Source organism: Lissotriton vulgaris, chromosome 7, assembly GCF_964263255.1.
Source record: "Lissotriton vulgaris chromosome 7, aLisVul1.2, whole genome shotgun sequence".
Taxonomy (NCBI): domain Eukaryota; kingdom Metazoa; phylum Chordata; class Amphibia; order Caudata; family Salamandridae; genus Lissotriton; species Lissotriton vulgaris.
In genome coordinates, this window is record NC_141695.1 from 292,438,819 (window position 1) to 292,464,478 (window position 25,660).

Genomic DNA, 25,660 nt, shown 5'->3' on the forward strand with positions numbered 1-25,660 from the left:
TAGTTTCACTTACCTTCGCAATATTTTGGCCATTGTTTTTTTTTGACACAATACTCTCGCCACACAATTTTTTTGCAATGATAATATATCATACATTCCACTTCCACTAAAAAAAGCTGTACGCCAGTGACAGAACTAAAGTCTCATCTACTGCTCTAAGAAGGTGTGTCTGAGCCGCAGTGTCCATAGCTGCTGCAGCCCTTAATAGGGTTGTGCAGTCTCTGACCCCTGTAATCCTACCACCTCTGTAGGTTGGAGCAAGGACCCTCTTCATACGTTTTTACCTACACTGAGGGTTATGTGTCAGGGAAAGTCCGGCCAGGCTCTAGGAGGGTACCAATGCCACTATCAGGGGAAGCATACAGGTCAATGACATTATTGGTTGTTGCTTGCAATAAATTTGACAAGTGTATGATAATACTGTAAGATTGGAAACGTTACTGTTTTGTACCATTTATTATGTGCATGTCATGCATGATTTATAAATGTGCCACTACTTTTGTCTAACAAATATATTGAAAATTAAATGTGGAGACAGTCTTGGTATTTTGGCTGACTCATAAAGAGTTATTTTATGTAGTGATCACAAGCTTCATACATATGGAAATAGTGATTAATATGGGAGGGAAAGACCATAGAGGGGCTGACCACTGGTGCACTTTGAGCTCTTTGTTGCATTCAGCAGGTGAGGAAAGACTAAAAACTAGGATTAGGACAGTGGAGCCATGGGCGTCCGCAGAAATTTTTCCAGGGGGGGGCAAATGTTAAGGTCATCAACATCCTTCGACACGATGTGTGCCAGGTGGGGCACAAGAAACACGGGGGCGCCGGAGGAGCCATGGTGGGCAGGAAGCAGGCCACATATCTCTTACACCATAGGGTTGTTGTGCCACAGCCATCTTTCTTTTGTGGCTCCCCAAAATCCATACCTTCACTGGTCCCTAAAATGACCCACTAGCAGCCCAAAACCCATATCCGCCCTGAACCCTAAAATTACCCCACCCCCCTAAAAACTCCTATCCTCCCTGAACCCTAAAATTATGCCCCTGGCACCCCAAAACCCATACCCACCCTGAACCCTAAAATTACCCCCTAGCCCCCGAAACCCATACCCGTCCTGAACCCTAAAACTACCCCCTTGGCACCCATAACCCATACCCACCCTGATCCATTAATTGTCCCCCTGGCACTCCAAAACCCATTCCCATCCTGAACCCTAAAATGAACCCCCTGGCACCCTATAACCCATACCCGCCCTGACCCCATAAATTGTCCCCCTGGCACCCCAAAACCTATACCCACCCTGAACCCTAAAATGTCCCCCCTTGCACACCAAAACCCATACCCGCCCTGAACCCTAAAATTACCCCCCTGGCACCTTAAAACCCACACCCACCCTGAACCCTAAAGTTGCCCCCCGGCACCCCAAAAGCTGAACACTACATTCTGATTGGGTATTGCGCCGTCTCCCTGCTCAGGGAGGATCTGCTGGTCCGGATCGGCAAGCCCTGGTCCGGTTCTGCTCGCCCTTCTCTGGAGCTGTTCTGCCTGCCCTGTCCCTCTTCCGGACCCACCGAGCCTGCCTCCGTGCACACTGCCTGGACCTGCTCTGTCTGGCCTGGTTCTTTCTCCTTTGGACCCGCTGTCTTCACTGGTGGAGTTAAGACACAGGTCTCACTTCTCTGAAGCTGCTCTCCCTCACCCAGACCCCCCACTCCCTCTCTACTAGCTCTCTCATCTTCCTTCCTCCCTACTTCTCGGACTCTCTTTCCCCACTGCTGCTCTCTCTCTTTCGCTCGCCCCTCTTTGTTCACTCTCACCCCCCACCGTATCCGTCTCCCGACTCCAAGTCTTCCTCTGTCCCCCCTCTCTCTTCCTCCTCCTCATGTCGGCGATAGGGAGCACGGGGCCCTCTCCGAAAATGCGGGCTGGAGGTGACGTTAAGTGTGAAAGCACCAAGGTGTGAACCGGGAGAAGAGGCGGGGGAGGGGTGGGCGGCAGGTTGAGATTGTCAAAGGGGGCACTGGCTCTCAGAGAGGTGAGTAGGGGCGGGGAGCAGCCTGAGGACAAAAACAACACCAGAGCAAGAGGCAGACGCTCTGCGGGGAGCCTGGTGTGCACTAAAGAAACGTACACTTCTTAGCACTACAAAGCAGCCAAAGGGCGCCTTTCACTAGAGCCAAGAACCTGACCCATTGCGAACAAACAGCAGCCGCCGGAGAAACCAGCGGTGTCATGAAAACAACAAAGGACAGAGTGACAGACGACTGCCGCCGAAACCTGGAAGTGCAACTTACACCTTTAACAAAAGGCAATTCCTGATGCAAGCAACACACACCAGTACACTATAAATATATAAATCTCCCATCAATGCACACCTGAGAGTGAATAAAATGATAAGCAGCAAATTAGGGCAGTGACTGACAGACACTATGCTGGTCCTCTCGTACTGTGTCCTATTGATACTTACTATGTCACCAGTCACTCCAGCGCAGAAGAATTCCTTATTGATTGTTACCCTGACTGCCCCATGTACCTCACTGTCTTGTGTAGACTAATATGTTTTGTCCGACAAAATGAAACATATTTTTAAAAAAACTGTGTTTTACGTTATGCAGCTATTGTCTTAGTAAGTTTCTCCCAGAGAAATAGGGTGGTTTCCTTCCACAAGGATGATATGGGCTGTGTGCACCCACATCCTCTATCTGCAAAGCTAGCCCCTCCTCGACCTGACAACCACCAGCGCTCCAGGATGCAACAGCTTTTTACATGTTGTGATCAGCTGGTTCCTCAGTCTCCAGCTACACTGGGAAATGTTTTTTGTGCGTGACACTGACCCTGGCTGGAACATCTGATTCGTTCCCTCACAGACCTGAGGTACTTGAAGCACCTGCTGCGCTTCTAGGTTAACTTAATGTTGGATTCGAAAAGCAGAAGGCAGCAGAGGGGCCAGTGGAAGCAAGGAAGCCCCTGAGGAGCGCATATTTCCCAACCAGGGCATTTCAAGTAGTGAAGGAACAGGCTGAATATTAAGCGCTACAAATCGACTAGCTTGACAGAGGCTTTAAACAGGGATAAAGGCACAACATTTCCTATTCTCAGGGCCCCAACGCAGTTTTAATAAGTAGTCCATTGTGCTGCTAGTTACTTCGGGTACTGGACCAGTACCTGTGCTATCCTGGGAATCTTCCTGTCCTGAGGTTTAGGGTGTTAGTTACAACCTGTGGTGCCCCCTGCCTAGAAGGTCTATGTATGCGAAGGATCTTGGAATAGGAGTCCTCAATTATGCAAATCTCACAACCACTAAATTTAGACCCTACATTCTTCTAAGCACCTACTGGCTATTTAGTTGGCTGCCTGCGTCAAATGTATACAAAAATAAAAACATGTGTTGTGACCATTTACAACGCTTTACTGTGATTAAGAACAACTGTGAACAGATGGACAGAAAAAGAGATTCAGCCCAAAGTTGAAAAAGGATGGAAGGATGGCCTTTATTGTCGCGTTACAAAGTACCTAATTATGGATTCTTGACCATTTGTACTGGATTTTTGGTAATTAGGGATGGGGATGATACATGAAAATGAAACGGATGTTTCTACAACCATTTTTACTCTATACCTCACAAATGACATTTACCCCTTGTACTGGTGTTACTTAACTTGGTTACCTTGCAGTCTTGAAGCTCGTATGCCAATTCTTAAATTAGGTCCGAGTGGAAGTTCGAACTGCTTGGTCATCGCTGCCCCACTAACCCCTTGTTTCTGAAGTCACCAGATAGTAACTTAGTGCATGTGAGGAATGCAGACATCTTTTTGGCAGGATGCTACGGAAATATCTTCCCCAGTCTACGCAGGAGCAACTGCTACGCTGAGTTTGTGTTGTTTTCATTCTAATTTCTGTGTCATTGCATGACTCCCCTAGTTTTACTGTTTTCTCTCTCTGGCCGTCTCATTTTGACGACAGCGCTGGCACAGACTCTAGTGCACAGGTTGGGAGACCCTTCAGTGTGTATGAGGAACTGCCCTAGTTTTGGTGCCTGCCAGTGGTGAGAGGCAGCTGCGAAAAGTGGCTCTGCCGTCGGCAGCCGGGTGCTTTCCTCACTTTGTCTGTCTATGGTCCTCACAGAGGTCTAAACTCCCTGAGGCCATTTTCATCACACAAGCGCAGCCACAGGATCTTAGTCTAGAGCACATGGGTAAGACAGGCCCAGCCTTACTCCACTAATCACACTCTACGCTGTGAGTAGAATATGAGGCACTCAGCAGGGATTTGCCCACATGCATCAACAATGCCATTTGTGATTCCTTATTAGCGAAAAATAAGAAATCGCTAATAAGGAATCGCAAATGGCTATGCATGAAAAAATTGCTAAATAAATTGCGATTTCTTAAAATTCCTTCATTGCGACTCGCAAATTGCGAATCGCAATTAAGGAATCACTCCCCATTCATTCCTATGGGCCTAGAGGCCCAGAGGAATGAATGGGAAGACATTCTCAATTTGAGATTCTCAATTAGAGAATTGCAAATTGAGAATGCAATTTCAAGGGTGCAGGAGACCCTGCTACACCCCTGAAATTGATCCATGCACATATGTTGCGCACACACATGCCCTGCATGTGTGTGCTTAACATGAAACTTTGAAAAATGCACTAATGTCCATTTTTCAAAGTTTTCGCAAATTACCATGAAGTTCAACTTCATGGTAATTTGCTCCCCCAAATTCCGAATTAGCTATTTTTAAAACTTTCATGCATTGCATTTAAGGAATTGCAAATTGCGATTCCGTAAATGCAATTGCAATTTAAGAAATCGCAAAAAATAGCGATTTCTTAAATTATACGTTGATGCATCCCAAAAAGTGATTTTGGAATCGCAAACGGCCGATTTTTGCGATTCACACCTTTTGCGATCCCAAAATCACTTGATTCATGTGCCCCTGAAAGTGTAGGAGTCACATGTCATCCATAGTGGTAGGCAGTATAGTTTAGGAGTGCTTGGTGTGGAGAAGCACAAACTCAGAGTCGAAAAAGAAACAGCATAGTTGGGAGTTTTCTTTAATAATAAGAATCCATTTCTACCCAAATTAACCCTTGTTGCAACATTAATCTATGTTCTATACTTAGCAGAGTGTATGCACTTCTATGATGAAAGTTAATACCTCACTATTCTATGTTAGGGGCCTCATTTATGAAGGCCTTGCGCCACTGGTACACTTTTCTCCATTTTAAAAGTGACGCACCGGCGGCGCAAGACCTTCATAAATAAGGCCCTAGGATTTTAGGTTATAAATTGCAAGTAACAAAAGGATGGCTCTTTTAAAAGCAGTAACCTGCTGATCTATTTACATTAAATGCACTTTGTAATCTACTTGGTACACGTTCTTTCCAGTAGGCATATTAACCCTCTGTACTACCTTCATATAATTCAAAAACCTCAGCTACACAAAACTCTGATCTCTGGCCAGGAAGAACATTAATCACAGGAGTTATCTTACATGTTTGTGAGGCCCCGTAATTGCAGGAGGAAAGGAACGCGCAGCAGCAGGTGCTTTTAAAACCATAATTCAGTTGTAAACACGGCGCCCCCAAAAAGGCAGCACCCGGTGTGATGGCACCGGTCAGAGCAGGCCCTGGCAGGGGGGCAAGGAGGAGAGCTCCAGGGGGGGGGCAAGCGCCCCTCCTTGCCCCCCCCTGCGGACTCCCATGAGTGGAGCTACAATTCATGTTTATATTTAGGGTTGGAATGCAAATGAAATTGTTAAGTGGTTTATCTATTTCTGAGTTTTATGCGGCATGAACATACCCACAAGTAGAGTGCTTTACAAAGTAAACACAACAATAATAGCATGAGGTACATAGAGAGTTATATATCTATAAAAATGCAATTGAAGTACAGTGGGATATGGAACAAAAGAAAAGCCACCGCCGGCCTGGAGGATGCGGATTATCCGCTGCAGACTGGAAAAAGACCCCCGCCAGATTAGGATTGAGAGAGCGCAATTTGAATAAAACGTATATCCTAGCCATATTCAGAAGCATATAGCATAAACGTAGGAATGAAATGTATATCGTAACGTAAAGTTGACGCCTATAGCATAAAGTTAACAGATGTGACAACGTAATATAGGAAATGTAAATGTATTTACTCTTGAACATGCATTAGATTTAGAAGGCCGTATACATAATGGGCTAATGTAGAAATGTGTAGAAATGCTTACGAAACGTAGAACGTGCAAAGTAGAATTCATGTACGTGTGTAACTTTCAATGGAGAAACGGCGAGAAATATAACGTGGAGAAATGTGCAGAGAGCATATATACGTGACGATGTAACGAACGAGAATACAACTTTGTATTCTATGTGAAATGTATTCAAGTATGATCAAGACTTTGCTAAAATGCGATTATATATAAATGTGTGTTAAAGGTTATACTGTATAGAAGAAGTTTGTAGGAATGTTAGAAGAGTTTAGGTCATTTGTGATCACACCCTGACTGACCAAGGGTTCGCAGGAGCGTAGTCCGATGTGTGTAATTTAGTGGGCTCACAGGAGTCATGAATAGCCTGATGTGAACGTGAGAGCCAAGGAGTCTAGCTCTCGTTAGATTTAAGGTGACAATGCCGGACGGAGTTTATTGCCTAAACGTGAGAGGAGACGCTTGGAATTTGAGTCTTGTTTTGAAATGACCATTCACAGGACCTAGAAAGGTTACATACATAATCGTAAAGTTTAAAGTTCTGTTGAGGTTATAGACTTTTGATCTGAAAGTGTCAAATGAAGTCACCAACAAGAAGACGAAGATGGTGTCTAAAGAAGAAGGGTCAACTTAACGGACGACGCAAAGAGACGAAGCCATGGAAAGAGCCAGAAAATGACATCATCGGGGAAAGTCCGTGGTGGGCGTCAAAGGGGCGTTCCACCCATACTGTGATTGTGTATTTTAGGGACAGCACCCCGGGGATAAGATAGCGAAGAGCGATTAGCGAAGCGAAGGCAAAGGCGATCAGACCAGAGAGAAGGGCAATAGAGCAGATGACTTGAGCAGATGCGCTGAGAGAGATCAGAGAGCAAGAGAGCAGTAGGCCGAGGACCCTTAGAGAGCGGATGGGTAGGCAGAGAGGGTACTGCTTCTTAAACTTAAGTTACCTTTAGAGGCTAAGAGAGTTTGAACTTCTTTGGGAGTCAAACTGCTGACACCTTTTTAGGAAAGGAACTTGCGAAGTAGGGATGTCACTTAGTATAGAGTAGGGACAGATTTAACTTGATTATTTTTTCTCTTTCTGTAGATGACGCAGAAGAACCACTTCATATCGATTCTTTTTAATTTGCTGATTCTTGAACTGACTTTAATTGTATTCGTTTGTAGACTGAGGTTCTTTAGGGAATACATGTTCCTTCTGGTTCCTGTATATTTGATGAATTTGATCCTGAGAGGATTGTATTTGCAACTTTTCTTAATTTTATATTAAACCTTTTAAACTTTATCAGTTGTAAGTGGTTCTTCAGAGTGGCGTCAGTTTATGGGGTTTATCTAACCTATGCGGGGTTTGTCTTTTACTCAATGACAGATAAAAATCGATCCAAAATTGTCGAATGAGATAAGTTATCAAATTGATCATAAAAGATATTAAAATCTCACTCCCCGCAGTTGGTAGCAGAGAAAGATGGTTATCTTCTTGAGGAAGACAACCTAGGTCAGGGTTAGTTTACCCCAAGGTCCCTAGTCATCGACGACCAGAAGAAGAATCCCTGCCGAAGACGGTGCTGACGGTGCGTCGAGAGAAAAGCAGCAGAGTCGGTCGAGAGTGAGTATAAGGGTCATGCGTTGTAAGATTGCGGTGTTTTATGTTGTTCCTGTGTTGTAATGTCAAGCGGAGTTGAATGCCTGTAGAGTGATTGAGGGAAGGTTGTGAGCGCGCGCAACCGGATGAAATCTTAAGATCCAGAGAAGGACTTAAGTGGTTCGGGTGTATCGAACACCCAGAGTAATTTGTCTACCATTGAAAGGGAGTCATGAGGTACCATTGATCGCCCGACAGACCGATGATAGGGGGAGCGTAAGAGTGAGTGTATGAGTAACGGACGCTGGTCGTACGTTTACTGTGTGTAAGTAACCTATCAGTTAAGGTGAGCGTCTGACCGTCAGAGGAAAGACGTTTCGCCAGTTGAGGTAGCAATTACAGTTAGACTGTGGCCGTACAGTCAGAGAAAAGTGATCGCTTGGACGGAAGTAGTCATTTTTCGGTGTATGAATGAAACGCATGCAAGACCACGAGACGAGTTGAGAAAGGAGGGGAACTGCTGCAGAGGGGACGAGTGACGTCAGCGTAGAGCCGCGCTGAGATTGGTCGGTTGGTGTAGAACCGCACTGGGATAGGCTGATTAGCGAGAGTCGCACAGGGATTGGTGGTTGTCATCGGGACATAAACAAGGAAGAGAATTAATAAGAGAAAATCGTAGATTATTAAAAATGAAGTGTTTTAAGGGTTTAAGAACAATTTTTAGGAGGAATAGAAGAAATTTATATGCCGGAGAAGAAGCTCCACCAGAAGGCACACCAGCTTATCATATGGCAGTAAATGTAGGCTAACACTCGATACTATGGATCTCCGAGTGGAATAGGCTAACTGAAGGGGATAAGGAACTGACGTTTCCGAGATTCGGAACGTTTAAGCTAGACGTGTTGAACCAACTGAAAGCGGTAATGCTTGCAACAAGACCTCTACCGAGGCCAACACAGTTCGAAGCCCTTAGTGCATGGTTTAGAGCAGCACACGAAAAGAGCGTAAAGAGGCGCCAAGAAAGAGTGAGACGATCAGTAAAGGCAGTACAGGATGCCAAATGGGATGAGGAAGCTAAGAAGTGGAGAGTGCAAAAGATAGAAGCGGACAAACTGTTCACAATGATAGAAGCCACGGGAGAAAAGAAACCTCTAGAGGAAGATGAGGAAAGCGAGACGGAGGAGGATCTGATAGAGAGGCTATTAACAGATAGACCACCTCCGTACAACAGCGAAACCGCAAGTCCCATACTAAAGCAAGGGGACGGAGCTAGGTGGGGGGAATATAAATCGATCCCAGTAACGGAGTGGGACTCCAACAAGAGTGAGGAAAGACCCCAATCTAGTTCCGAACAGAGAGTAGTGGGAAGATTCGTGGTCCAGAAGGTGCCAGAGACGCAATGTGCAAGGTCGTACCAAATGCCAGACGCTTTACAGGTACCCGTTACCATAGGCCCTATTGTGTCAATCTACAACCCAGAAGGGGCCCAGCAGGAGGAACAGGCACGATGGGACAGGGAAAGGGCAGAGATGGAGAATAGGAACGCCATGATAAATCCTCAGAGGCAGATACTAGCACCGATGAGTCGGAGTACCCCATTAGATTCCGCAACGGGTCCCAGGATAGAACAGGGAGGTCAAAGAGGGCCAATGGATTTAAGGGGACCTAAACCGAAATCCTATAAGGAATTAAGGGAATACCTGAAAGAATGGGATACTGCCGAAGAGACTCGGAATAAAAGTTTAGAAACAGGAGCAGAGTGGAGAGACCAGGATAATCGGATTCTCTCTCATTGTGGAGCTGGCGAAAGCAGCCCGGAGTGGGAGAGAGGGAGTCAAGAAAGCAGAGGAGACACTTGCCCTACTATTAGCGGCAATAGGCAAATGTGCGACGACAGGAGTGCAGGGTGTGGCGAAGTGCCTCGCGTCACCTTTAGTGAGGGAGAACGAAGGACGCAGGAGTACCGAAATACTTTCAGGTGCACTCACCATACCCCAGATGAGAATGTGCGACATTGGAATCACGGAAACATGGAGAGTCGCGAAGGGTCTCGCCATGCATCCGGTGATCATGGGCGAAGTCATGAGAATATAGGGAGTCGCGAAACGTCTCGCCATACTTCCGGTGATCAAGAACGAGATCACGGGAACATGGAAGACCGGCGAGGACCTTTCATTTTGTTGAGCGACACCAGACAGCAAGCGAGTTACAGTGGTTTAGAACAGAACGGTGGATCCTATCTCGTATCTGGAGAAACCGAGCCGAAAAGACGGAATGTAGGGATGGGGGATGGAGCATTGTTCCACCACACCCCACGGGAAGATGGAAAGGCTTGGGATCTAGAGAGGTGGGAACAAAGAGATGGAAGAAAAACTCCTCATAACTCACCTGTGTTTAGGCGTAGGGCGCATAGTGGAGGTGAGAGGGGTGTAAGAGAACAGCCTAGGACTGACGTACTGAGAGCTGAAATAAAAGCAAGACGGATTGACGTAATGAGTTTAAAATCAGACTTAGATGAAATAATTGACGGCACAGTGGCAATCGAGAGGTTAGAGCTGTACGCACCAGATGAGATACTGTTTTTATCTAAAGATGTTACTCGAAAAGCGAGAGCAGCTCATGAGAAGTTATCTGAGTTGGCAGAAAGGTATATGATAGACATATCACGAACTAAAGCTTTACAGCCGAACCATAGGCTGAATTGCACGGATCAAGATCTAGATGAGCGTAGAACGATTGGGCTAAGAGTACACATAAGGGAATTAGTAATGTGTATTAGGATATGGAGAGATCTGGATAGATGGGAGGAAAGATGGTCCAAGAAGGGATCAGTCAGAAGAAGTGCACTAGTGAAGTCCCAGGATACAGACCTAATGCGAATGGAAGCTTTCCCTTTGCGAGAAATCGCGAACGGAAACTACGTTCACGTACCCTGGAGTAGGGGGGATTTAGCGGCATTCACTAATTCCTTCCCAAAGCTTAGAGAAAATCCTGTAGAGTGGTACAAGCAGGTAGAGAGATTCGTGAAGATCTCTAAGGTACTGTGGATCGATTTGAACACATTGTTCGATATCGTAGTACCCGGAGATTTGTGGACGGCATGCAAACTTAGTATTGAATGGCCTACTTGTGAGCCTCCGAGAGATACCCGGACGAATGGTCCATCAGTTAGAGTCATGGAAAAATACGAGAGAGTAATAACATGGCTAAAAGAGAAAGTGCCGGTCCAAGACATAGACTGGGTTAAGCTAGATCGAACGACTCAGGAGCCTAAAGAGACAGTTCACGAGTTCTATGAGAGGTTACTGAAAGCATTCAAGCAGTACAGTGGATTAGATGTAATGGATCCTAAAGACATAGGACAGTTTGTGTCAAAGTTTGTTCTCGGATTGAGACCAGACATAAGCCTAATGATTCAACAGCATTTGATCTGTTGGCAGAACAAACCTTTAGATGAAATTCTGAGGTATGCAAGGTACTGTAGCGATGAGATAGATTCTAAGGCAAAGAAACTTAAGGAAAAGCTAATGCTGGTACAAATGCAAGCAGCTGGAAAGGGTGGACAGCGGCAACAGGGAACAGGAACGCAAGCAAAGAAGCAGAATAATCAGAGCAGAGATGAGGAAGAAAGACGGAGACCGAGAATGGATATTGCGACACTGAAAACGACAACAAGATGCCATCAGTGTAACGAGGTGGGACACTGGCGACGCGAGTGTCCTTACAATGTTGAGACAGGGGAATTAGAACAAGAGGAGGAAGAGATACAGAACAACGTGGTTAAGGGAGCAACAGTCCCGAAGGGAAAGTTTATCAAAGGGGGGACTCAGACTCCTCGAGCCCCGTTTCCTCAACCACCTCGCGTTACAAATGGAGGGAAAACCTATAGACAAATGCCATTGTTCGTAGGAGGAGAAGAATGCTACTACGTTGATCCTCTTACAGGGCAACGAGTGAATAGGGAGGAAGACTGTACTCTAGGAGCAGCCCTGGAAGTAGATCAGAGAGGACCATACGTAGAGGCTGAAGTGGCTGGATGTCCTACAACCTTTTTGGTGGATACGGGGCCACTCGATCCACGTTGAGATCAGCGGTAATCCCAGGTCTGCCAATATCGGGAGAAATGATTCAGGTGGTAGGAGTCGCAAACAAGAGGATGACGAATCCTCTGACCGAACCAGTGTCAGTAAAGATAGGGAATTACAGTGACGAACATCAGTTCGTGATCTGTGATTCTAGTCCTGTGTGTTTGCTAGGAAGAGATCTGTTGTGTAAACTGAACTGCACAATACATTGCACACCTGAAGGAGTAGAAGTGCAGACTAACGATGAGGATGCTGATTTTAAAGTTGTAAACTCGCAGGAGTGCGTGGAACTATACCCTACCTTAACAGTGGAGGAGCTTCCACAGGATTTGAGGGAGAAAGTGTCAGCTGAGGTGTGGGATTTTACTGGAGAGGAAATAGGACTGATCAAAGGGGTAGAACCTGTAAAGATCTTGGTAAGACCCAATGCCGAATATCCAAGAACACCACAATACAAGTTGACACCGGAGACGATTACAGGAATAAAGCCTGTGATCGAATCCATGATTAAACAGGGAATACTGAAGGAGATCGTGGGTAGTCCATGTAACTCCCCGATTATGGGTTTGCAGAAGCCTAGTGGAAAATACAGAATAGTGCAGGACCTTCGAAAGATTAATAATATTGTTGTCTCATGTTGTCCAGTGGTACCGAATCCCTCAGTGATATTATTTCAGATACCGTTCCAAGCTGAATGGTTTACCGTGATAGATTTGTGCCAGGCTTTCTTTTCGATTCCGTTAGATGAAGAGAGTCAGTATCTTTTCGCTTTTAAGCTGGAAGATCGCGTTTTAACATGGTGTCGTATCCCTCAGGGGTATACAGAAAGCCCATCGATTTTTAACCAGCTATTAAAAAGAAATCTTGAAAGTCTAGTACTGCCCAAGAATTCGGTTCTGGTCCAGTACATAGACGACCTCCTAGTTGCGTCAGAAACTGAGGAAGCTTGCAGAGTAGACACCATAACCTTGTTAAATCACTTGGCCGAGAACAGGCACAAGGTGTCTCCAAGTAAATTGCAATATTGTAAGACTGAAGTGCAATACTTGGGCCATAGGATTGAAAAGGGAAAGCGGAAGGTGTCTCCAGACAGAATAGAGGCGATTATGAAGATGAACGCGCCTACAACACAAAGAGAAGTCAGGATGTTTCTAGGCATGGTCGGTTATTGTCGACAGTGGATAGCCAACTTTTCACTGAAGGCAAAACCGTTATTACAACTGACGCACAAAGGAGTGAGTGATCCGGTACCATGGGACAAAGATTGTTTGATGGCGTTTTTGCAGCTGAGGGAGGACTTATGTCGCGCCCCGGCTTTGGGAATGCCTGATTACACAAAACCATTTTTGCTTTACTGCTGCGAAAGAGAGGGATGCGCTTTAGCAGTTTTGGCCCAGATACATGGAGATGCGCGCAGGCCAGTGGCGTATTTTTCGGCTACATTAGATCCAGTAGCCGCAGCGTTGCCCGGATGTCTCAAATCCGTAGCTGCAACGGGTGTCAGCATTGAACGTTCTGAAAGCGTGGTAATGGGACATCAGTTAGTGGTGTACGTGCCGCATTCCGTGGAATTGTTAATGACCAGGACGAAGACTCAGCATCTGACGAATAGCAGGCTCACACGCTACGAGCAAGTCATACTGGCTGCCGAGAATGTGACCCTAAAAAGATGCTCCGTCTTGAATCCTGCAACCTTGATGCCACTTCCAAATGAGGTGGATGATGAAATTTGTACAGATCATGACTGCCTTGATGTGACTGAACTATGCACCAAACCGAGACCCGATATCGTAGATGAGCCATTGACTGACCCCGATGAAATTTTCTTTGTCGATGGTTCATGCGTAAGAGACGATATCGGTCAGCTGAGAGCAGCTTATGCAGTTTGCACGATTACCAGAGTTATAGAAGCCGCTTGCCTGGAAGGAGTACACTCCGCTCAGGTAGCTGAAATTGTTGCTTTGACGCGTGCTTGTTTAGCAGGCGCCAAACTTCGAGTCACCATATACACCGATAGCCAGTATGGTTTCGGGGTAGTTCATGATTACGGGCAGTTATGGTCTCAAAGAGGTTACATGACCTCCTCGGGTTCTCCCATTAGGAATGGAGAATTCGTGAGACTCTTGTTAGAGGCATTGCAAGGCCCGACAGCTATTGCAGTAGTTAAATGTGCTGCGCATACAAAAAATGTAGACTTTGTGTCACAAGGCAACCGCTATGCGGATGAAGTAGCGCGTTACTGCGCAGAACAGGGATATTCTCACACCGATGTAAAAGTGGGGGGAATCCAAGAAAGAACGGAATTGACAATGTTGTTAGATACTGTAGATACGTGGGATGAGCTAAGGAGTGTTCAGGAAAATGCACCAGATGATGAGAAAAAGAGTTGGGAAACAGCTGGTTGTACTAGAAGTGAGATGAACTTTTGGATCTCTACAGATGGGAGAGCAGTTTTACCAAATGAACTTGTTAGTCCAATGGCAAGGAAATTGCATGGATCAGCACACATAGGTAGAGATGCTATGGTGAGAGTATTCAGACAAACATGGTTCAATCCAAAGTTCAGGGTAGCGGCAGAAGCAGTGTGTCAGCGATGTGCGATCTGTCAGCAACTAAACGTGGGAAAGAGAACACCAGTTACATTGAGTCACATTGGGAGGTCTGGGGGGCCTTTCAATAGAATGCAGCTTGATTTTATAGAAATGAGTGAACAAAGAAGGGGGTTCCCCATGGGTAGCTTAAGGATATGGCAGGAAGTAGGGGGGAAAAAACCATGGAAAAGAAAAGGAAAGTACCCTGCCTCAGGATATGAAGGCCCTAGTTAGAGGGTCCAGAAGATATACATAAAGGGGTGAATAACCTAGGGGTTGACACTAAACATCACAATCATATGGTCAAATCAGATAGACTAAACAGTTTATATTGAAAAATATATATTTTTTTATTTTTTGTTTTCTGATCACACAGATATAAACAGTTTCTTCTTAGATTGTGGAGATATATTTTTTAAAAAAAAAAAATTTCAATAGTACATATATATCATAAATAAGACAAACATATATATCAAAACAAACACAGATGGGAGATTTGTCCTACCCAGTAAAGGCCTTTACTGGGTAGGACAAATCTCCCATCTGTGTTTGTTTTGATATATATGTTTGTCTTATTTATGATATATATGTACTATTGAAAAAAATTTTTAAAAAAAAATATATCTCCACAATCTAAGAAGAAACTGTTTATATCTGTGTGATCAGAAAACAAAAAATAAAAAAATATATATTTTTCAATATAAACTGTTTAGTCTATCTGATTTGACCATATGATTGTGATGTTTAGTGTCAACCCCTAGGTTATTCACCCCTTTATGTATATCTTCTGGACCCTCTAACTAGGGCCTTCATATCCTGAGGCAGGGTACTTTCCTTTTCTTTTCCATGATTTTATAGAAATGCCTAAATGCAACAGACTCAGATACGTTTTGGTGATTGTCTGCATATTTTCTAGATGGGTTGAAGCTTACCCTACACGTAGGTGCGATACACTTACAGTAGCGAAATTGTTACTTAGAGAGTTAATACCGAGGTTTGGGGTGCCATCCTCTTTGGAATCGGACAGAGGAACTCATTTTAACAGCGAAATAGTGAAGATGCTATGTTCAGCATTGGGTATCGATCAGAAACTACATTGCAGCTATCGACCAGAAGCTTCAGGGATTGTAGAGCAAATCAACAGTACAATCAAGTCCAGACTTGCCAAAGTTTGTTCATCAACATCCCTGTGTTGGCCAGACGCACTTCCAGTGGTTCTTATGAGCATACGTAGCACACCCGATAGAAAAACAGGTCTCTCTCCACATGAAGTGCTAATGGGGAGAGCTATGAGATTGCCATCGGTTCCGACTGCAGCGCTAGTGAACATCACAGACGATTTGATCTTGGACTACTGCAAGGGACTATCTGATGCCATTAATTCTATGTCCCTCCAGGTCCAGGCTGCAGAGGTTCCATCAGCACAAGATTTGTGCCATGACCTGAGTCCGGGGGACTGGGTTTTGGTGAAAAAACACGTCAGGAAGAACTGCTTAGACGTGCGCTGGAGAGGACCGTTTCAAGTCATACTTGTGAAGAACACTGCGGTAAAGTGTGGAGGCCTGCCAAACTGGATACATGCCTCACACACCCGAAGAGTGCCAACACCTCTAGAAGAAACAGCACCTCTCTCGGATGAGAATCCGGCGGAAAGCGGAGAAGCCACAGAGGGGGAAAGCCAAGCTGTGGAGGTGATCGAAGAGGCTCAGACTGTGACGGAACAGGTCGACGAAGGTCAGGACACTAGTGGGAACGAAGTCGCCTCAGGAGAAGAAAGTAACTGGGAGACCGAATCAGATACTGAACAAGCTGAAAGTGACCAAGAGACGAGTCCACGAACAAGGAGCAGGAGGACAAGGAGTGACGAAGCCAGTTGGCCGGAGAGAAGGAGAAGGCCAAGCTTAAAGGCACAACAAGAACGAACTCTTGTCCCGATCACTGAAGAATCGGATCAGGAAGAGGAAACGACAGACTCAGGAACTGAGAGTCCAAGAAGATCGAGAAGGGTACGTGTGCCCTGCAGAAGGTACGCCACCCCGGAGTGGACTTATCTAGCAGATGTCTTGGGGACAGAAATCTGGGAGAGTGAAGAACGTGAAAGTAATCGATCTCGATCCATTTGTGGCAGTGGAGATATGGATGTTGACTCCTGGACTCGAGACTGAGGGGTTACTGACTTTCACACTTCTCATACCCCCATACTTGAGTCGGATCAAAGATTTAGTGCTAAACTGATTACAATTTCCAACATTTGGTCATCAAATTCCAGAGGAAGAAGAAAAAGTCATTCGTTTTGAATTATTGGAACTTGTTGCGAGAGCTGCAGGTACGAGAATAATTGTTGATGCATAAAGACTATTGTATATAAGCTATAAAGAAGAAGATAACCTAGCGCAGAGTGGAAAGAAGAATAAAATTAGGGATTACACTTAGCGGACGGAGAAGGGTTAGGGTTGTCTATTGCTAAAAAGAAAAAGACATTGGTTGCGAAAAAGAGACTTTTTGTTGATGAAAGAGCACTTTAAAGACTGAGAAAACGAATAAAGCAAACAAAGACTGAAAGGGAAAAACTTTTTGCAAAAGGACGAGCTTCGCTGTTTTGATAACATGGAGAACGGCAACCCAAACAGAAAAGCCAGATGCATAGTAGGTACACTTATAGCAGTAGTAATTTTTCTCATAATTACAGTAGTGACAATATCATACGTAATAGGACATGAAGGTGATAAAGAAATAGCAGATGTTAAGCCTGTAACGACTTTGAAACCTGCTCTTGTGGGGAAGAAGGAGGAGAGCAATGTTATACGTGAAAAAGCGTTACTGGCAGATGAGGCTCGTAGATTACACGTAGACGAGTCACAGGGAAACTTTAGGTCAAACGCATATGCTAAACTGTTGTACGAATATATCGATGCCATGGAGGCCAAAGATTGCTACGTTTGTATGCAATTGCCGGCTTCTGTAGACGAGGGCATTAGATATCATCATCTCCCACTGACTTATGGGATAACATGTAGTTTACTGCTTAGTATATTTTATGGTAGAGAAGGATTTGAGTACTACTTTTCAAATTATGATTCGGTACTGCCTGAAGTTCCGAATTATAAACAAATGAATAAGTGGGACTATTATAAAAAGGAGGATAGACTAGCCAAATTCTTTCTTCCTTGGGATACACTAGATACTTCATATGCACGCAGAAATAATTTAACTTGCAAAGTGTCAGAGGTCGAGAAAAAGTTCATAGGACAAGTAGATGACCGATACAGAAGGCAGAAGATTCTAAAAATGTCAGGACAATGGAAAACAGATTGGACCGAAGAAGAGAAGGCACATAAAAGGAAAGGTAGCAATGGTCCAATAGCATTGGATAGAACGCAGAAGGGAAAGTTATGTTTAGCTCGAAGAAAGACATATTATGAGAGTGTATTTGTAGGTGAAGTAAATTGCGAACATGCTTTTAAGTTAGAGTATTACACGAAAGATTTCATGAAAGGGATGCAAGCTATTCCGAATGTGTATTTTGTATGTGGAAGAAATGCCTATGTAAAACTGCCTGACAATTGGTATGGTTCGTGTTACTTGGCAATTGTCTTCCCCAAAATATATCATGCAAAGGATTTAGCGATCATAGAAGGAAAGGCTTCGACGAGAGCGAAAAGGGAAGTAGGAGATGCAGAGGTAGTAGGAGACGTATTTGGAGCGATGTTTCCTTTGTTAGGTTTAATCCTTACAGTTGTAGATAGATTGTCTGCAAGTACTGCAAGGTCATTAATGCTAGTAGAAGGCGAGATGCAATCAATTAGAGCAATGGTTCTTCAGAACAGACTTGCTCTAGATGTTCTATTAGCAAAAGAAGGCGGAGTTTGCAAGGCTTTGAAGGTTCAGGAATGTTGTACTTATATTCCTGATAATTCAAAACCACTTGAGAAGGTCATAAGCAACATTACACAGATTCATCAAGAAATCAAAGATTTGTCAAAAATAAATGTTTGGGAAAAAGTAGGACATGGAGTAGGAAAGGTTGGGAGTTGGTTTGCCAACCTTGGTAAAAGCATGGTATGGTATATACTAAAACCTGTAATAATAGTATTAATTTGTATAATCACATTATTAGGATTAGTAAAACTATATAAATGGTATAGGACGAACCGGTTACAAAGGTCTATGAGAGAACAAGAAAGGAGATTAGCTGCTTTACAAGATCAACAGTATAAAAGTTTGAGAGCACTCGAAACGATAAAAAGAGGGAATGTTGTAACTAGTTCTGTGTAAAAGTGCTATTCAAATTGCATTTAGTGATGACTCCTAAAAGTCATCAAAGGGGGGAACTGAGAGAGCGCAATTTGAATAAAACGTATATCCTAGCCATATTCAGAAGCATATAGCATAAACGTAGGAATGAAATGTATATCGTAACGTAAAGTTGACGCCTATAGCATAAAGTTAACAGATGTGACAACGTAATATAGGAAATGTAAATGTATTTACTCTTGAACATGCATTAGATTTAGAAGGCCGTATACATAATGGGCTAATGTAGAAATGTGTAGAAATGCTTACGAAACGTAGAACGTGCAAAGTAGAATTCATGTACGTGTGTAACTTTCAATGGAGAAACGGCGAGAAATATAACGTGGAGAAATGTGCAGAGAGCATATATACGTGACGATGTAACGAACGAGAATACAACTTTGTATTCTATGTGAAATGTATTCAAGTATAATCAAGACTTTGCTAAAATGCGATTATATATAAATGTGTGTTAAAGGTTATACTGTATAGAAGAAGTTTGTAGGAATGTTAGAAGAGTTTAGGTCATTTGTGATCATAACCTGACTGACCAAGGGTTCGCAGGAGCGTAGTCCGATGTGTGTAATTTAGTGGGCTCACAGGAGTCATGAATAGCCTGATGTGAACGTGAGAGCCAAGGAGTCTAGCTCTCGTTAGATTTAAGGTGACAATGCCGGACGGAGTTTATTGCCTAAACGTGAGAGGAGACGCTTGGAATTTGAGTCTTGTTTTGAAATGACCATTCACAGGACCTAGAAAGGTTACATACATAATCGTAAAGTTTAAAGTTCTGTTGAGGTTATAGACTTTTGATCTGAAAGTGTCAAATGAAGTCACCAACAAGAAGACGAAGATGGCGTCTAAAGAAGAAGGGTCAACTTAACGGACGACGCAAAGAGACGAAGCCATGGAAAGAGCCAGAAAATGACATCATCGGGGAAAGTCCGTGGTGGGCGTCAAAGGGGCGTTCCACCCATACTGTGATTGTGTATTTTAGGGACAGCACCCCGGGGATAAGATAGCGAAGAGCGATTAGCGAAGCGAAGGCGAAGCGAAGGCGAAGGCGATCAGACCAGAGAGAAGGGCAATAGAGCAGATGACTTGAGCAGATGCGCTGAGAGAGATCAGAGAGCAAGAGAGCAGTAGGCCGAGGACCCTTAGAGAGCGGATGGGTAGGCAGAGAGGGTACTGCTTCTTAAACTTAAGTTACCTTTAGAGGCTAAGAGAGTTTGAACTTCTTTGGGAGTCAAACTGCTGACACCTTTTTAGGAAAGGAACTTGCGAAGTAGGGATGTCACTTAGTATAGAGTAGGGACAGATTTAACTTGATTATTTTTTCTCTTTCTGTAGATGACGCAGAAGAACCACTTCATATCGATTCTTTTTAATTTGCTGATTCTTGAACTGACTTTAATTGTATTCGTTTGTAGACTGAGGTTCTTTAGGGAATACATGTTCCTTCTGGTTCCTGTATATTTGATGAATTTGATCCTGAGAGGATTGTATTTGCAACTTTTCTTAATTTTATATTAAACCTTTTAAACTTTATCAGTTGTAAGTGGTTCTTCAGAGTGGCGTCAGTTTATGGGGTTTATCTAACCTATGCGGGGTTTGTCTTTTACTCAATGACAGATAAAAATCGATCCAAAATTGTCGAATGAGATAAGTTATCAAATTGATCATAAAAGATATTAAAATCTCATTCCCCGCAGATGGCTGGGGGATCTATTTTCCGTCCACCGCTTTTCCGCCGCGGTCGCCTTCCGACAGCGGCGGAAAAGCTCTAACATGGCTGGCGGTGTCTATCAGACATCGCCAGCCATATTAGGATAGCGGAGGTCCTATGCCTTTCCACGGCGGCATTTCCGGGTGGATAGGCATACAGTGTTGTCTTCGGGGGCCCGTTGCGGGCCCCCAGGGGTGAAGGGGGTTTGGGGGTGCACATGGGGGATACCTATGGTACCCCCTGCCTTTGCGTGGATGAAGCGGCAGGTGCCACGCGGTGCCTGCAGCTTCGTGCATTCAAAGGTAAACATGCATTTTTTTAACATTGCGGCGTGTGCTGCTTCAAGCAGCACCCGCCCCAATGTTAAAAATACAGGATGTGACAGCCAGGTTGGCGGTCACATCCTAATTAGCACGGAGGGACCGCCGCTGCCCCTGCGGACGGTCCCTCCTCCTCTGGGGTCCGTCCGCCATCCTAATAGGCCCACAAGTTAGAATACCCGCCCACTAATCTCTTTAGTTCCCATGAACTCCTTGATCACCAGCAGTAATTCTTAGTTCACTATGTTAAGGCAACTTGACATTGCACCAATGTCCATCCTGCTTTAATGTCAGGAAGTAGAAGGGAAACACTGAGATGTTGCTTAACTACGCTTTCTTTTCTGTCCTGTGTTGCTCTGTCGCAAGTGACCCGGACACGAATGCGATATCATAGCTGACCTCATGAATGCTGTTTTTCTCAAATAATCCCAAAAGAAAAAAATAGTAGGAGAGAAGAGAGAAGGAAATGAGAAATAAACGAAAACAAGAAAAAGAAGGAAATACAACCGGAAAGACTGAAGGAAATCAATAAATACAAAACTGTATCTATCATTCACCGACTGGAGGATGGAAATATTACTAAGATATAAGGGCCTGCAAAAGCACACATCAAGGCCCATTCACACCCCTCCACCCCCCGGTGATTAGCACCTGAATCATGCAGTGCGTTGATAGCCTGCTCTAGGCCCCTCCCACACTTGCCTGGGAAACCAGCCATTTCTGAAGCGCACATGCTCTGCAGATCATGTTGTAGACAGCCTCGTGTGCACTCAGACCTTTCCAAGCTCTTCCCATGAATGATGTTGGGCCATGGAGGTTTACTCTCACCCCACGCTGTGCCAAGTGAGAGAGCGCAATTTGAATGCAGAGTATATCGTAACCATATTTAGACGTATATGTTATAAACGTAGGAATGAAACGTATATCGTAATGTAAAGTTGACAATTATAACATAAAAGCCAACGAATATGATAACATGCTATAGGAAATGTAAATGTATTCACATGTTAAAATGCATTAGATTTAGAAGGCCTGTATACATGATGGGTATATGTAGAAATGTAGAAATGCTTATGAAATGTAGAACGTACACAGTAGAATTCGCGTATATGTGTAGCTCTAAATAGGAGAAGCGGCGAGAAATGTAATGTGGAAAAGCATAAACGTATATGATAATGTAACCAAGGAGAATGCATAGGTTATATTCTATACAGTCGTATTCTATATATATATGTCTGATGTAGAATGTATTTAAGTATAACTAGGGCGCTTGTTAAAAGTACGAATATATAAATGTAGGCCAAAGGTTATACTGTATAGAGAGTTTCTGTAGGAATGCTAGAAGAAGTTTAGGTCATTTGTGTTTGTAACCTGACTGACCAAGAGTTCGAAGGAGCATAGTCACAAGAATGTAATTTAGAGGGTTTGTAAAAGTCGTAAATAGTTTGATGTGGACGTGAGAGCCGAGAAGTCTAGCACTTGTTAGATTTAAGGTGACAATGCCGGACAGAACATGTTGCTCGAACGTGAGGAGAGGCATATGTTGAAGTGGACTATGTTTTGACAAGACCATTCACATGATCTAGAAGGTCAAGAAGTGTACAGATAAGTTAAGGCCTTGTCCAAGTTTCTATGACACTTGAGCCGAAAGAGTCAATAAATGTCGACGATGAGATGATGAAGATGACATCGAAAGGAGAAGGGTCAACTTAACGAACGACGCAAGGAATGGACCAATGGAAGAAGCAGGAAGTTGACATCATCGGGGGAAGTCCGTGGTGGGCGTCAAGGGGCGTTCCAACCACACTGTGATTGTGTATTTTAGGGACAGCACCCCGGGGAGGAGAGGGCAATCAGAGTAATCAGGGAAGAGCAATTGGCAATTGGGAGATTAGGAATAGCGAGACGAATTGCTCAGAACAAGGGCGAAGGGTAGATGCCTTGAGCAGATGCGCTAAGACATCAGAGAGCAAGGGAGCAGTAGGCCGAGGACCCTTAGAGAGCGGATGGGTAGGCAGATAGGGTACTGCTTCTGAAACTTAAGATTTCCTTTAGAGGCTAAAGAGAGTTTGAACTTCTTTGGAAGTCAAACTGCTGACACCTTTTTAGGGAAGAGGCTGGCGAAGTAGGGTTGACACTTAGTATAGAGTAGGGACAGATTAACTTGATGATTGTTTTATCTTACTGCAGATGACGCAGAAGGAACCACTTCACACAGAAGCTTAAGAGGCGGATATTGAAGCTGATTTTGTATTTTGTATACCTTGAGATTTTATCCTGAGTGGATTGTATCGTATTCAAATTAATCTTTATATAAACTCCTAAAACTTTATCAGTTGTAAGTGGTTCTTCTGAGTGGCGTCAGTTAATGGAGGTTGTCTAACCAAGGCGGGGGTGGTCCTTTCCTCAATGACAGATATAAGCGGTCCAAAAACAGACGAATGGGATTCTTTATTAAATTTATCATACTCATAAATTGATATCAAAATCTCGTTCCCCGCAGTTGGTAGCAGAGTATGATGGTTATCTTCTTGAGGAAGACGACCTAGGCCAGGTTAGTTTACCCCAAGGTCCCTAGTCATCGTCGACCAGAAGAAGAATCGCAGCCGAAGACGGTGCTGATGGTGCGTCGAGAGAAAAGCAGCAGAGTCGGTCGAGAGTGAGTATAAGGGTCATGCGTTGTAAGATTGCGGTGTTTTATGTTGTTCCTGTGTTGTAATGTCAAGCGGAGTTGAATGCCTGTAGTATGATTGAGGGAAAGTTGTGAGCGCGCGCAACCGGATGAAATCTTATGTCCAGAGGACTTAAGTGGTTCGGGTGTATCGAACACCCAGAGTAATTTGTCTACCGTTGAAAGGGGGTCATGAGGTACCATTGATTTCCCGACAGACCGATGATAGGGGGAGCGTATGTGTGAGTAAATGAGTAACGGACGCTGGTCGTACGTTTACTGTGCGTAAGTAACCTATCAGTTGAGGCAAGTGTCCGACCGTAAGAGGAAAGACGCTGTGCCAGTTGAGGTAGCAATTACAGTTAGACTGTGGCCGTACAGTCAGAGAAAAGTGATCGCTTGGACGGAAGTAGTCATTTTTCAATGTATGAATGAAAACGCATGTGAAATCGTGAAACGAGTTGAGAGACGAGGGAAGCTGCTGAAGGGACAAGAGACGTCAGCGTAAAGCGACGCTGAGATTGGTCGGTTGGCATAGAACTGTGCTGGGATAGGCGGATTAGCGAGAGTCGTACAGGGATTGGTGGTTGTTATCAAGACACAAAGAACTGAGAAATATTGTAAGTTATCAAAATGAAGTGTTTTAAGGGTTTAGGAAAAATCTTTAAAAAGAAAAGGAGAAATTTACATGCCGGAGAAGAAGCTCCACCAGAAGGCACACCAGCATATCATATGGCAGTCAATGTAGGCTTACACTCGATATTATGGATTTCCGAGTGGCACAGGCTAACTGAAGGGCAAAAAGAACTGGCGTTTCCAAGATTTGGAACGTTTAAATTAGAAGTGTTGAATCAACTGAAGGCGACGATGCTTTCAATGAGACCTCTACCGAGGCCAACACAATTCGAAGCTCTTGGTGTGTGGTTTAGAACAGCACACGAAAGGGGCGTAAAGAGGCGCCAAGAAAGAGTGAGAAGATCGGTAAAGGCGATGCAGGAAGCTAAATGGGACGATGAAGCTAAGAAATGGAGGGTGCAGAAGATAGAAGCAGATAAACTGTACCCGATGTTGGAAGTTACGGGAGAAAAGAAACCTCTAGAACAGGAAGATGAGGAAAGCGAGTCGGAGGAGGAACTGCTAGAGAGGCTACTGACAGACAGACCACCTCCATACAGTGGGGAACTTGCGAGTCCCATATTGCCGCAGACAGACGGAACTAGGTGGGGGGAATATAAGTCGATCCCAGTAACAGAGTGGGACGCTACCAAGGCTGAGGAGATACCCCAAATTAGTTCAGAACAGAGAGTAGTGGGAAGATTTGTGGTCCAGAAGGCTCCAGAGACGCAATGCGCTAGGTCGTACCAAATGCCGGACGCTTTACAGGTCCCGGTCACCATAGGCCCTATTGTGTCAATCTACAACCCGGAAGGGGTCCAGCAGGATGAACAGGCACGATGGGACACTGAAGGAGCAGAGAATAGGAATGCCACAATGAATACCCACAGGCAAATACGAGCACCAATAAGTCGGAGTACCCCATTAGATCCTGCAACAGGTCCCAGAGTAGAACAGGGAGGTCAAAGAGGGTCAATGGATTTGAGGGGTCCTAAACCGAAAACCCATAAGGAATTAAGGGAATACCTGAGAGAATGGGACGCGGCCGAAGAGGCTCGGAATAAAAGTTTAGAAACGGGATCCGAGTGGAGAGAGCAGGATAACAGGATTCTCTCTCATTGTGGAGCTGGCGAAAGCAGCCCCGAGTGGGAGGGAGGGAGCCAAGAGAGCAGAAGGGATACTTATCCTGCTGATAACAGCAATAGGCTAATGTGCGAAGACAGAAGTGCAGGGTGTGGCGAAGTGCCTCGCGTCACCTTCAGTGAAGGGGAACGGAGGACACAGGAGTACCGGAATACCTTTAGGTGTACACACCATGTCCCAGGTGAGAATGCGAGACATTGGGATCACGGAAATGTGGAGAGTCGCGAAACGTCTCGACATACATCCGGAGATAGTGGTCGGAGTCATGAAAATATAGGGAGTCGCGAAACGTCTCGCCATCCATCTGGTGATCACGAAAGAGATCGCGGGAGCATGGGGAGCCATGAAGGTCCTTATCGTCTGTTAAGTGATACCAGACAGCAAGCGAGTTACAGTGGTTTAGAGCAGAACGGTGAATCCTATCTCATAG

General features: G+C 44.5%; 1 protein-coding gene across 1 annotated transcript in view; it reads right to left on the minus strand.

Moving 5' to 3' along the window:
* Positions 1-25,660, minus strand: part of LOC147701415 (myeloperoxidase-like) — a 333,004-nt gene that overhangs the window by 37,582 nt on the left and 269,762 nt on the right. The window lies entirely within an intron of this gene.